This window comes from Nerophis ophidion, linkage group LG11 (assembly GCF_033978795.1).
Source record: "Nerophis ophidion isolate RoL-2023_Sa linkage group LG11, RoL_Noph_v1.0, whole genome shotgun sequence".
NCBI classification, from domain to species: Eukaryota; Metazoa; Chordata; class Actinopteri; order Syngnathiformes; family Syngnathidae; genus Nerophis; species Nerophis ophidion.
In genome coordinates, this window is record NC_084621.1 from 14724902 (window position 1) to 14738881 (window position 13980).

A 13980-nucleotide genomic window follows, 5' to 3' on the forward strand; every position below is an offset into this window, starting at 1 on the left:
TCCATGAACATGGTAGAAATGCTGCTAAAGGTTCCGCAAACATGCTTTTAAACACTCCAAAAATATAGTAAATATGGTATTAAAACTTCCACAACCATGGCGGACATGCTATTAGACCTCTTCCAATATTGTAAATATACTACAAAACAGAGATGGCGCTACACCGGAACTGGGGGGAGCTATTGCCCGGTAAGAAATCTGCTTATCCCCAGTTGAGCCTCTCCTCAACCCCAGCTTTTAGAACCTTATAGGTGGGTTTCATATGACGTCACATTCACTTTTCTTCTTTGCGGCTTATTTCACACGATAGTCAAACAGCTTGAGCGTAGCAATAAAGCAAGTATAGAGTTTGAGCAGAAAATGCCGGATTCTATTCTGTTATTGGGTGTTCCAGTCCTTCAAATAGAGAGATAGGAAATAGTTTTCATAATGTCCTGAAAAAAGTGGTTCATTCTGCGTCAAAGGAAATAATCACGTTCATCATCTTGTGTAATACAATCAGACTGCTTGTGTCTGCAGTAATTACTTTGGAAAATGTTTGTTTAAACCAGAGGTCCCCAAACTTTTTGACTCGGGGGCCACATTCAATCAATCAATCAATGTTTATTTATATAGCCCCAAATCACAAATGTCTCAAAAGACTGCACAAATCATTACGACTACAACATCCTCGGAAGAACCCACAAAAGGGCAAGGAAAACTCACACCCAGTGGGCAGGGAGAATTCACATCCAGTGGGACGCCAGTGACAATGCTGACTATGAGAAACCTTGGAGAGGACCTCAGATGTGGGCAACCCCCCCCAGGGGACCGAAAGCAATGGATGTCGAGTGGGTCTAACATGATACTGTGAAAGTTCAATCCATAGTGGCTCCAACACAGCCGCGAGAGTTCAGTTCAAGCGGATCCAAGACAGCAGCGAGAGTCCCGTCCACAGGAAACCATCTCAAGCGGATCAGCAGCGTAGAGATGTCCCCAACCGATACAGGCGAGCGGTCCATCCTGGGTCCCGACGAGCGGTCCATCCTGGGTCTCGACTCTGGACAGCCAGTACTTCATCCATGGTCATCGGACCGGACCCCCTCCACAAGGGAAGGGGGGACATAGGAGAAAGAAAAGAAGCGGCAGATCAACTGGTCCAAAAAGGAGGTCTATTTAAAGGCTAGAGTATACAGATGAGTTTTAAGGTGAGACTTAAATGCTTCTACATTGGGTTAAAACAATTTGGCCGGGGGCCGGGTGTATATCCATCCATCCATCTTTTTTCTACCGCTTGTACTTTTGGGGGTCGCGGGGGGTTCTGGAGCATAAGATACATATTCATTTGCGGCGCGAGCCCAATGGGAAAATGTATTTTTAGACAATATGATTTGCCTGGCGAGGAGGCAGCCCAGTGTGAAGCGACTGGGATTAGAATCAGCACCTCCAAGTCTGAGTCCATGGTTCTCGCCTGGAAAAGGATGGAGTGCCATCTCCGGGTTGGGGAGGAGACCCTGGCCCAAGTGGAGGAGTTCAAGTACCTCTGAGTCTTGTTCACGAGTGAGGGAAGAGTGGATCGTGAGATCAACAGGCGGATCCTCACCTATGGTCATGAGCTTTGGGTTATGACCGAAAGGACAAGATCTGAGGTACAAGCGGCCAAAATGAGTTTCCTCCACCGGATGGTGGGGATCTCCTTTAGAGATAGGGTGAGAAGCTCTGCCATCCGGGAGGAACTCAAAGTAAAGCAGCTGCTCCTCCACATCAAGATGAGCCAGATGAAGTGGTTGGAACATCTGGTCAGAATGCCACTTGAACGCCTTCCTACTGGTAGGAGGCCACGGAGAAGACTCAGGACACGTTGGGTAGACTATGTTTGGCCTGGGAATGCCTCAGGATCCTCCGGGAAGAGCTGGATGCCATCTCCAGATTGGGGAGGAGACCCTGCCCCAAGTGGAAGATTTCAAGTACCTTGAAGTCTTGTTCACCAGAGAGGGAAGAGTGGATCTTGAGATCAACAGGCGCGGTGCGGCGTCTTTAGTAATGCGGACCCTGTATCGATCCGTTGTGGTGAAGAAGGAGCAGAGCCGGAAGGCAAAGCTCTCAATTTACCGGTCGATCTACGTTCCCATCCTCACCTATGGTCATGAGCTTTGGGTTATGACCGAAAGGACAAGATCTGAGGTACAAGCGGCCAAAATGAGTTTCCTCCACCGGATGGTGGGGATCTCCTTTAGAGATAGGGTGAGAAGCTCTGCCATCCGGAAGGGACTCAAAGTAAAGCAGCTGCTCCTCCACATCAAGATGAGCCAGATGAAGTGGGTGGAACATCTGGTCAGAATGCCACCTGAACGCCTTCCTACTGGTAGGAGGCCACGGAGAAGACTCAGGACACGTTGGGTAGACTATGTATGGCCTGGGAACGCCTCAAGATCCTCCGGGAAGAGCTGGATCCCATCTCCGGGTTGGGGAGGAGACCCTGCCCCAAGTGGAAGAGTTCAAGTACCTCGAAGTCTTGTTCACCAGAGAGGGAAGAGTGGATCTTGAGATCGACAGGCGCGGTGCGGCGTCTTCGGTAATGCGTACCCTATATCGATCCGTTGTGGTGAAGACGGAGCTGAGCCGGAAGCCAAAGCTCTCAATTTATCGGTCGATCTACGTTCCCATCCTCACATATGGTCATGAGCTTTGGGTTATCACCAAAGGACAAGATCACGGGTACAAGCATCCGAAATGAGTTTCCTCCACCGGGTGGCGGGGCTCTCCCTTAGAGATAGGGTGAGAAGCTCTGCCATCCGGGAGGAACTCAAAGTAAAGCCGCTGCTCCTCCACATGGAGAGGAGCCTGATGAGGTGGTTCGGGCATCTGGTCAGGATGCCACCCGAACGCCTCCTTAGGGAGGTGTTTAGGGCACGTCCAACCGGTAGGAGGCAATGGGGAAGACCCAGGACACGTTGGGAAGACTATGTCTGGCATGGGAACGCCTCGGGATCCCCCGGGAAGAGTTGGACGAAGTAGCTGGGGAGAGGGAAGTCTGCGCTTCTCTGCTTAGGCTGCTGCCCCCACGACCCGACCTCGGATAAGCGGAAACAGATGGATGAATGGATGGGCTAGGAGACACAGAGAGTAACAAGCGGTAGAAAATTAATTAGAAGGGACAGTTTTTAAAAATAATAATAATAAAACTATATACATACTGTATATCAATCAATCAATCAATCAAAGTTTATTTGTATAGCCCTAAATCACAAGGATCTCAAAGGGATGTTCAAGCCACAATGGCTCTGAACCCACATCAGGGCAAGGAAAAACTCATATATATTAGCGTGGCTGCATATGCAAAAGTGCAATATATTTATATGTACTGTAAACTATTTATTTATATCAGCACCTTATTGCTTTTTCATCCTGCACTACAACGAGCTAATGCAACAAAATTGTGTTCATATCTGTACTGTAAAGTTCAAATTTAATTGACAATAAAAAATAAATCGCAGTCTAAGTCTAAATCTGTATCTCTCACCTTTTCCCTCCAAACCTTGTTGCCATCGTTGCTTGTATTAGACTTAACTATTTTGTTGAAAATTATTCGGTCGAATTCAAGTAAAACTGGTTTAATATGTAATATGCCGGTGCTGTGTATCGCGTCTGATTTTTATTGAAAAAATACGAACTAAAGTCAAAGAAAAGTTGATTATTTTATTAGCCAGTCCAGCCCACCATTAGCCCCAGTGGGAGAAATAAATCTTGGCGCCTTCCCTGCTACAAAACCTCCACAAATATCATCCCATTGGGTTGAGTTTTTCCTTGCCCTGATGTGGGATCTGAGCCCAGGGTCTCATTGTGGCTTGTGCAGCCCTTTGAGACAATTGTGATTTAGGGCTATATAAATATAACATTGAACCATGAATTGATTAACGTGGACCCCGACAAGTTGAAAAACTTATCAGGGTGTTACCATTTAGTGGTCAATTGTACGGAATATGTACTGTACTGTGCAATCTACTAATAAAATTTCAATCAATCAATCAATCGATTGATTGATGAAATATGGCTGACATGCTACACACTGTACAAATACAACAATTTTCCGAAGAGAAACACTACATTTTGAAATATTGTCCAAGTGTTTAGGGATCAAATATTATTGTTGTTGTCATACAAACCCCGTTTCCACATGAGTTGGGAAATTGTGTTAGATGTAAATATAAACAGAATACAATGATTTGCAAATCATTTTCAACCCATATTCAGTTGAATATGCTACAAAGACAACATATTTGATGTTCAAACTCATAAACGTTTTTTTCTGCAAATAATCATTAGCTTTCGAATTTCATGCCAGCAACACGTGACAAAGAAGTTGGGAAATGTGGCAATAAATACTGATAAAGTCGAGGAATCCTCATCAAACACTTATTTGGAACTTCCCACAGGTGTGCAGGCTAATTGGGAACAGGTGGGTGCCATGATTGGGTATAAAAACAGCGTCCATGAAATGCTAAGTAATTCACGAACAAGGATGGGGTGAGGGTCACCACTTTGTAAACAAATTGTCGAACAGTTTTAGAACAACATTTCTCAACGAGCTATTGCAAGGAATTTAAGGATTTTACCATCTACGGTCTGTAAAATCATCAAAAGGTTCAAAGAATCTGGAGAAATCACTGCACGTAAGCGATGATATTAAGGACCCTTGATCCCTCTGGTGGTACTGCATCAAAAACCGACATCAGTGTGCAAAGGATATCACCACATGGGGTCAGGAACACTTCATTAAACCACTGTCACTAACTACAGTTGGTCGCTACATCTGTAAGTGCAACTTAAAACTCTGCTAGGCAAAGCAAAACCCATTTATCAAAAACACCCAGAAACGCCGCCGGCTTGGCTGGGCCTGAGCTCACCTAAGATGGACTGATGCAAAGTGGAAAGGTGTTCTGTGGTCTGACGAGTCCACATTTCAAATTATATTTGGAAACTGTGGACGTCGTGTCCTCCGGAAAGAAGAGGAAAATAACCATTCGGATTGTTATGGGCCAGGGGTAGGGAACCTATGGCTCTAGAGCCAGATGTGGCTCTTTTGATGACTGCATCTGGCTCTCTGATAAATCTGAGCTGACGTTGCTTAATATGATAAGTAATGAATAATTCCACTCGTAATCACAGTGTTAAAAATAATGTTAAAATGATAAAACATTCTCATGGATTTTTAATCCATCCATCCGTTTCTACAGCACCTGTTCAAAAAGTTGCGTTAATGGTAAGAAGTTATTTATCTATTATTGGTTAGTATGGGGCTTGCCCTCCTGGGGGTTCTTCAGACCCCCAAGCACCGCCATGAGAGCCTGTTTCAGAGTTAAAATATTGTTTTGCTTTTAATAAGTCTCTCAGTTGCTTTCCAGCAATAGTATTTCCAGCCCCAACCCAGTCTCTCCTCCTGGCTGCTGCTTATAACAGAGCGACAGGTGATTAGATAACAAGGCCCACGTGGGCCATCTACGCACCTGTCGCTGCAGGCCCGCAGGTCCACGCCCCCTCCACAGTTAGCTTCAGAATAACAATGTTATTACAAAGAATAAGAGACTTATTATACTCTGGAAATGTTGGTCTTTCTTAAAAATACATGTGTTTAGTGTTAAAAAATATATTATATGGCTCTTACGGAAATATATTTAAAAATATTTGGCTTTTTGGCTCTCTAATCCAAAGAGTTTCCCGACCCCTGTTATAGGCGCTAAGTTCAAAAGCCAGCATCTGTGATGGTATGGGGTTGTATTAGTGCCCAAGGCATAGGTAACTTACACATCTGTGAAAGCACCATTAATGCTCAATGGTTCATACAGGTTTTGGAGCAACATATGTTTTCATCCAATCAACGTTATCATGGACGCCCCTGCTTATTTCAGCAAGACAATGCCAAGCCACGTGTTACAACGGCGTGGCTTCGTAGTAAAAGAGTGCGGGTACTTTCCTGACCTGTCTCCCATCAAAAATGTGTGACGCATCATGAAGCGTAAAATACGACAGCGGAGACTCCGGACTGTTGAACGACTGAATTTCTACATAAAACAAGAATGGGAAAGAATTCCTCTTTCAAAGCTTCAACAATTAAGTTTCCTCAGTTCCCAAACGTTTATTGAGTGTTGTTAAAAGAAAATAGGATGTAACACAGTGGTGAACATGCCCTTTCCCAACTACTTTGGCACATGTTGGAGCCGTGAAATTCTAAGTTAATTATTATTTGCAAAAAAATAATAAAGTTTAGAGTTTGAACATCAAATATCTTGTCTTTGTAGCGTATTCAACTGAATATGGGTTGAAAAGGATTTGCAAATCATTGTATTCCGTTTATATTTACATCTAACACAATTTCCCAACTCATATGGAAACGGGGTTTGTATATTAATATCAGTGTTATTTTTTTAAATCCTTGTGTACGTCTTCCTCACTTCCCTAGGAGGGCATTTATAGCCCCGTTAATATGACAGATGTAGTGCGGTGATCTAATCCTATCAAGGGGAGAACGCGACGAGATATAGTTCATCCGCAGGACGGAGGTCTGCAGCCTTCGCCTGCAATCAGTCCTCTGAAAACAATCACCCAAACGACCTTTGAACACGTCAACGTATTTACTTCATTTGGTTAAGTGCCTCCTTAGAACCGCACGTCCTCAGACGGCGAGAGTTATTTCAAGAATCAAACATATGAAAAAAAGAAAGGAGTCGAGTCTTATCCCGATGTCAGCAGAGGTTTAAATGCCCTGAAGATGGACGCGGGGATTGCGGCGTTTTGGAGGAAAGTGGTTGCTGTTGGATAGACTGTCACTGGCGGCCCAAAAGCGAGAGAGGGGGAAACAAAATGAGAGAAAACAGGTACATCTCCCCCAGGTCTATAATCCTGAGATTACTGTTTACTCTGGGGCCCGTCTGACTACACTCCAGGCTGCCTGTGCTTCACTTCTAATCTCCTCGGCCCCAGCTGTCCACCAATTGATTTGAAGATTCTCTGAATCAATTACTCCTCTGTCCAAGGTCTCATTGCCTCGCGAGATGCACTCACACATGCTCGCTTGCCTGGAAGAAGTAGTGCGCACACACACACACACACACACACACACAAACATACACACATCCTTATTCTTCAGACCTTCTTGAGACCGCTGAAAAATGTGAACCTCTTTGGGATCACCATAGTTTTTGTCAAAACGTGGACTTTGGGGTTTGGATTGTTTTTCCGAGGCAAAGGAAAGTTGGCACGAGCAAGACGTGAGTGTAAATACATATTTAATGTTAAAACTATACCTAAAAAAAGGCAAACAAAAGGCGCGCACAATGGCGGAGAACAAACTTGACTAATTAAAACAAAAACTAGCACAAAGGCATGACTATGGACAAAAAAAACAAAACTCAATAACTGTGACAAAAGAAAAAAAAACTTGCGTGGCATGGAGAGAATGATTAAACAGACATGGCATGGCATGAAACAAGTATAGGTAAAGTCGCCAGGCTGACTTCCTGGCAACTTTCGGCTTAAATAATACAGGTGATTGAACAGGTGCGTGATATGTCAGGTGAAACTAATTGGTTGGCATGGTAACAAAGCAAACAAGTAAGTGCAGGAACAGGAACTGATTGTCCAAAAAACAAAACCGAACATGACCAAAACAAAACATGATCCCATAGATTTGACAGTTTTGAAATAATTGACACATTCTTGTATTTCATACCTTCTTGAGACCTCCAAAAAAAAGACGACTTCTTTGGGATCGCCATAGTTTTGATAGATTTCACCACCAGGGGTGCCCCTGTGCCGCACTATGGGCACCCCAGCTGTCAATCAATCAATCAATCAATCAATCAATCAATCAATGTTTATTAAATCAACAAAAAAAACTGACTTTGGACCAATTTTCACAGACTCCAGTATTGGGCTCTCTTTTAGATGCAATGGTGTTTTCCGTAATGGGACCATGATTTTGGTCCTAACTTGTTCACGAGTTCTCACATGAAAGGTACTTTTCCTAGTTGATGTCTCAAGAAGGGTAGAAATACAAGAACACACACACACACACACACACACACACACACACACGCACCCTTGTACGTCTGACCTTCTTGATACCGCTGAAAAATGCGAACCTCTTTGGGATCACCATCGTTTTTGTCAAAACGTGGACTTTGGGGTTTGGATTGTTTTTCCGAGGCAAAGGAAAGTTGGCACGAGCAAGACGTGAGTGTAAGTATATATTTATTTTTAACACTATACCTAAAAAAAGGCAATCAAAAGGCGCACACAATGGCGGAGAACAAACTTGACTAATGAAAACAAATACTAGCACAAAGGCATGACTATGGACAAAAAAACAAAACTCAATAACTGTGACATAAACAAAAACAAAAACTTACATGGCATGGAGAGAATGATTAAACAGGCATGGCATGGCATGAAAGAAGTATAGGTAAAGTCGCCAGGCTGGCTTCCTGGCAACTTTCGGCTTAAATAATACAAGTGATTGAACAGGTGCGTGATATTTCAGGTGAAACTAATTGGTTGGCATGGTAACAAAGCAAACAAGTAAGTGCAGGAACAGGAACTGATTGCCCAAAAAACAAAACCGAACATGACCAAAAAAAAACATGATCCCATAGATGTGACAGTTTTGATAGATTTTACACGTTCTTGTATTTCATACCTTCTTGAGACCTCCAAAAAAAGCCGACTTCTTTGGGATCGCCATAGTTTTGATAGATTTCACCACCAGGGGTGCCCCTGTGCCGCACTATGGGCACCCCAGCTGTCAATCAAGCAATCAATCAATGTTTATGAAATCAACACAAAAACCTGACTTTAGACCAATTTTCACAGACTCCAGTATTGGGCTCTTTTTTAGATGCAATGGTGTTTTCCGTAATGTGACCATGATTTTGGTCCTAACTTGTTCACGGGTTCTCACATGAAAGGTACTTTTCCTTGTTGATGTCTCAAGAAGGGTAGAAATACAAGAACACACACAGACACACGCACCCTTGTACTTCTGACCTTCTTGAGACCGCTGAAAAATGCCAACCTCTTTGGGATCACCATCGTTTTTTGTCAAAACGTGGACTTTGGGGTTTGGATTGTTTTTCCGAGGCAAAGGAAAGTTGGCACGAGCAAGACGTGAGTGTAAGTACATATTTATTTTCAACACTATACCTAAAAAAAGGAAAACAAAAGGCGCGCACAATGGCGGAGAACAAACTTGACTAATGAAAACAAAAACTAGCACAATGACATGACCATGGACAAAAAAACAAAACTCAATAACTGTGACATAAACAAAAACAAAAACTTGCGTGGCATGGAGAGAATGATTAAACAGGCATGGCATGGCATGAAAGAAGTATAGGTAAAGTCGCCAGGCTGACTTCCTGGCAACTTCCTGCTTAAATAATACAGGTGATTGAACAGGTGTGTGATATGTCAGGTGAAACTAACTGGTTGGCATGGTAACAAAGCAAACAAGTAAGTGCAGGAACAGGAACTGATTGCCCAAAAAACAAAACCGAACATGACCAAAACAAAACATGATCCCATAGATGTGACAGTTTTGATAGATTTTACACATTCTTGTATTTCATACCTTCTTGAGACCTCCAAAAAAAGCCGACTTCTTTGGGATCGCCATAGTTTTGATAGATTTTACCACCAGGGGTGCCCCTGTGCCGCACTATGGGCACCCCAGCTGTCAATCAATCAATCAATCAATCAATGTTTATTAAATCAACAAAAAAACCTGACTTTGGACCAATTTTCACAGATTCCAGTATCAGGCTCTCTATTAGATGCAATGGTGTTTTCCGTAATGGGACCATGATTTTGGTCCTAACTTGTTCACGGGTTCTCACATGAAAGGTACTTTTCCTTGTTGATGTCTCAAGAAGGGTAGAAATACAAGAACACACACACGCGTACCCCCACACACACACACACACACACACACATCCTTGTACTTCTGACCTTCTTGAGACCGCTGAAAAATGCCAACCTCTTTGGGATCACCATAGATTTTGTCAAAACGTGGACTTTGGGGTTTGGATTGTTTTTCCGAGGCAAAGGAAAGTTGGCACGAGCAAGACGTGAGTGTAAGTACATATTTATTTTCAACACTATACCTAAAAAAAGGCAATCAAAAGGCGCGCACAATGGCGGAGAACAAACTTGACTAATGAAAACAAATACTAGCACAAAGGCATGACTATGGACAAAAAAACAAAACTCAATAATATGATTTCGGTCCCAACCTGTTCTTGTATTTCTACTCTTCTCAAGAAGGGTAGAAATACAAGAACACACACACACACACACACACACACACACACACACACACACACACACACACACACACACACACGCACACGCACACGCACGCACACGCACGCACGCACACACAACTTGTCGAGGACGACTGCGATGGCCATGACACGTCTGTCTTGAAGCAGACCGTAATGGTTCATTATGGTCATTAAAAGCTACTATTTTTCACCAATTATAATATTCCAGCCTTGATGCTGGAATTTAGACAGTTTAAAAGCCTTACTGAGAATATGCTGCTTGTGTGTCTGTGAGTTTAATGAGCTGTGTTTGTCCACTCTCTTTGAAGTGTGTGACCAAGAAGTTCTCTAAAACTATACTTGTCCAACGAAACAGATGCCATAGTTCCCATAATCCAGACCTGGGCAAATTAATGCCCGGGGGCCACATGCGGCCGTTAAGTTTTTCAATCTGGCCCGCCGGACATTCCCAAATATTTTTTTTAGATCTTTAAGAAGGAAAGTGTAGCTGCCATTATGATGTGCACTCATGTTTTCTGATGATCGTGTTGAGGTTTAAACAAGGGGAGATGACGGCAGACTGACACCAGGTCCTAAGATTTATTTGACATATATATATATACATTGTGGAGAGACGAGGCCGACAGCTGGGTAGGACAAACCGCGGTCCTACTCAAGATTGTGGCCAGGAGGCGGAGTGTGCGGCGAAGCGGAGAGGCGGGGCGCACTTGGAGCGACACTGCGGGAATCCGAGTCAGGTGCGTAGATCACACATCTGCTCTCAATCCCTGCATCTTCTCCTGCAGCATAAAAGGGGAGAAGGAGGAGCGATCGGGGCAGAAGACGGAGGAAAAACAGCGACAACGAACGAAGACGAGAGTGACCAGATGAGAGATGAGCCCGCGAGGAAGACGCAGTCACCGGCCACCGAAAGGCGAGCGCAGACCAAACACTTACTATTGTAATACTAAACAAGTGTCAAACCTGCTACGAGGCGTCTTGTATCGATGGTCCATGCGACCCGCACAATGACGGCTTGAAACCTGTCACATATATATATATATATAATAATCAAACAATAGAAAATAAACTAAGGAAATGTAGTGTGAACTAGATCCAAAAGGGAATGGGTGACGGACTATGTGAAGTATTTAGCTGAGGTGTGTGTTACCAAATGTTGTGAAGAGACGGAAAAACACGGAAGTCCGTGGGGCAGGCAGAGGATCCGGAACGAACAAAAGGCGTCGAGAGGGAAAGTGTCCAAGCGGGAGGTCGAGAATCCAAAAGGGCAGTCCGGGAGGCAAGGGGAACTACAGGGGATCACAGGAGAACACAGGGAGCGACAGGTACAGAAGACTATACTCCGGCGAGTGATGGCAGGTTGTCCAGGCTTAAGAAGGCAGATCGTTCATCAAGGACAGGTGTGTTGATTGCTGGAAAATGATTGCACCTGGTGGCTGCTGCAAGGCGTATACGCGCACGCCGCGTCCTTGGATGTACGCTGCCATAGGCGTGTCCCGAGGAGCGCGCAGACGGAATGAACGGCGTTGGCAGGAGTCCTAGCCGTAACAGATCTATGTCTTGAACTTTGAAAATAAATAAAACTCATTAAATGAGAAGGTGTGTCCAAACTTTTGGCCTGTACTGTACACTATATTGCCAAAAGTATCAACTGTGGACTTTATTATAAGAACATGGAAGAGTTTGGGAACAACAGCAACTCAGCCAACAAGTGGTAGGCCACATAAACTGACAAAGAGGGGTCAGCAGATGCTGTATGGCAATAGTGCAAAGTCTTTCAGCACAGTCAGTTGCTACAGAGCTCCAAATGTCCTGTGACCTTCCAATTAGCCCACGTACAGTACGCAGAGAGCTTCATGGAATGGGTTTTTCATGGCAGAGCAACTGTTTCTAGGCCATTCATCGCCGAGTCCAATGCAAAGAGTCGGGGTGTTTGGGGGTTGCCAGGAGAACAGTACATTGCATTGTGCCGAGTGTGAAATTTGGTGGTGGAGGAATTATGGTGTGGGGTTGTTTTTCAGGAGTTGGGGCTTGGCCCCTTTGTTCCATTTTCGACAATTCCATGCTCCCAACTTTGTGGAAAAAGTTTGGAGCGGGCCCTTTCCTCTTCCAACATGACTGTGCACCAGTGCACCAAGCAAGGCCCAATAATATATGAATGACGAGGGTCTGGTGTGGATGAACTTGACTGGCCTGCACAGAGTCCTGACCTGAACCTGTTAGAACACCTTTGGGGTGAATTAGAACCGAGACTGAGAGCCAGGCCTTCTCGACCAACACCAGTGTGTGACCTAACCAATGTGCTTTTGGAAGAATGGTGGAAAATTCCTATAAACGCACCCGGCGACCTTGTGGACAGCCTTCCCAGAAGAGTTGAAGCTGTAATAGCTGCAAAAGGTGGACCGACATCATATTGAACCCTATGGGTTAGGAATGGGATGGCCCTTCAAGTTCATATGTGAGTATATATGTATGTATATTATGTATTATTTTGGCTGCGGCGCAGCTCGCGAACGAGCCGTGGGGTGGGGGGCACGCTGGGGCCTGGCTCAAGATGGCGGCGAGGAGGCGGAGAATGCAGCTGAGCGGAGAGGCGTGGGGTGTCGGTAGCGATGCTACGAGCGAGATCAGGTGCGTGGCTCGCACACTGGGACACAATTAACCCATCTCCTCTTGATGTATAAAAGGGGAGAAGGAAAAGAGATGGCAGAAGTAGTTGGAGAGTCTCCAGCAGTGGCTGGAGAGCAACAGGAAGCAAGTCCTAGACGACGACAGGGATGGCTGAAGAGCGAGACGGAGGAAGCGAGCAGTGGGAGCGATGGCGGCAAAAAAGACTTCTCTTATTTGAAAAAATAAAGAGTCAAACCTGTTCAAGCGGGATGTCCTTCCTGAGTGGTCCATGGAACCCGAGCGACAGGGGGAAAGTCGTTCACATATTATTATTATTATTATTATTATCATGAACTCTCACAAATGTTTGGTGACGAAAAAAATGGACTTTCAAGGTGAACCTCTTATCCACCTCTGCTGTAATTGGCTTGCCAAAATGAGGACCATCCATGTTTTAGTTAGCGAATACAAAAACATAATAACAGTTCATTGCCAATTAAACGAATGTGTGACGCATAGCTGGCATTCTCTCAAAGATGCAATCGATAGGACACAGTGTAAAGGTAAGAAAAAAAGATGTATTATATACAGAAACACTTGCACGAAGGCACTATAGAAAAAAAGCAACAGAACTAGCATGTGAGCTAGAAGGAACAAAAGACGCTAGCATGTGAGCTAGGGAAATACACAAACGAATAGCGTGGAAGCTAACGAGTTCAAAAGGTACTTTACCACAATGCGGGGATAGCGACGTCACCTGTTGCATGAAAAGCAAATTTACACTGCGAGACCGAAGGTACAAAAAGTGCAGGCTTAAATAGAGACATAAATTAGGAGGCAGGTGTGCGCGTCAAAACACAAGGCAAGTGAGACAAATGTGTAGTCATGACAACCAACAAAACAGAAGTGTCACCAGGAACTAAGGAAGACAACATAACAGAACACGATACCAAGACGGAACAAAAACTGAATATGACAAGATCCAAGTAGTGGATCATGACAGAATGTGTTCTAAATCAGACTCAAGTGTGGAATTTGAGCAGAAACAAATAAT